We start from the raw sequence: 1,089 nt of genomic DNA, 5'->3' as shown, positions 1-1,089 counted from the left end.
GTACCACCCGAGATTCTAGATGAATGAAGTTTTGAGCTCAAGGGGCACATTCTATCAATGCTCAAAGACATACCTTTTCCGGGAAAAAATATGAAGACACATTCAAACACATCGATGAAGTAACGGACATTGCAAACTAGTTCAATGTTCCAAACGTGCCACGAGAGTCAATGTTACTTTGGATGCTTCCGGTAACATTTACCGGTGAAGCTAAAGTTTGGTTGAAATCACTCGCGCCCGGATCCAATTACTACGTGGGCCAATCTTTGTGACACTTTCATTGAGCAATTCAGTCCACGTTCAAATATTTTTGAGCTAAAGAAGAAGATTGCTAATTTTCAATAAGAAGTCGGAGATTCATTATATGAGGCATGGGAAAGATACAAGGGCTTGATTAAGAGTTGTCCTCAACATGATCTCAATGTCCAACAAGAAGTGTTCATTTTCTATGATGGGGTGAATGTCACAACAAGGCAACTTCTTGACTCTCAAGGACCAATGACGAAGAAAGAACCGGCTACCATTAAAGAGTTGATTGAAGAATTCACGAAGCATTCACGTGAATATCATAAACCACGAGAGGATGTTACTAGAGGTAAATAAGATGGAGGGAACGAGAACATAGCTGCGGTTTTGGAAAAATTAGAGAATATGGATTGGACGATGACAAAGATGGATCAATCTATCCATGCAATAAGAGTCAGGTGTGATAATTATAGCGGGTCACATTTAACGAAGGATTGCAATTTGGATGAGAATGGTAACCGAAAAGCACAATTTTTCTACTCGAGTGGTAATCGATTTGATGAAGATTAGAGAAAGCCCAAAAAGGAGTGGTTGCCTTATGACGAGTAAAAGAAGCAAAAGGACGAAAAATTTAGACAAACCGGTCAAGGCTTTTATCAAAAGGAACAACCACCACCCGAGAAGAAGATGGATTTTGAGTCAGTACTTCATAGGTTTATGGAAGCCTCTGAAAAAAAAGCATGATACTACTGATACTAATGTGAGAAATCATCAAGTTTCCGTTAAGAACATAGAGACTCAACACTTGTTAACAAGCAGTTACCTCCTAGAAATCCCGACCCA

The 1,089-nt window shown here is 39.4% G+C and overlaps 1 non-coding gene across 1 annotated transcript; it reads right to left on the bottom strand.

Annotated features, from left to right (window-relative positions):
* Nucleotides 1-312: 312 nt before the first annotated feature.
* On the bottom strand, nucleotides 313-418 carry LOC145167976 (small nucleolar RNA R71). Its single transcript, XR_013741573.1, has one exon. It is a non-coding gene; the product is annotated as a small nucleolar RNA R71 (small nucleolar RNA).
* Nucleotides 419-1,089: the final 671 nt, after the last annotated feature.

The sequence above is a fragment of the Lactuca virosa genome, chromosome 3 (genome assembly GCF_052849685.1).
Source record: "Lactuca virosa cultivar CGN04683 chromosome 3, Lactuca_virosa_CGN04683_v6, whole genome shotgun sequence".
Taxonomy (NCBI): Eukaryota; Viridiplantae; Streptophyta; class Magnoliopsida; order Asterales; family Asteraceae; genus Lactuca; species Lactuca virosa.
The sequence above is the reverse complement of the archived record's forward strand: the minus strand, read 5'-3'. Positions and strand labels throughout refer to the sequence as shown.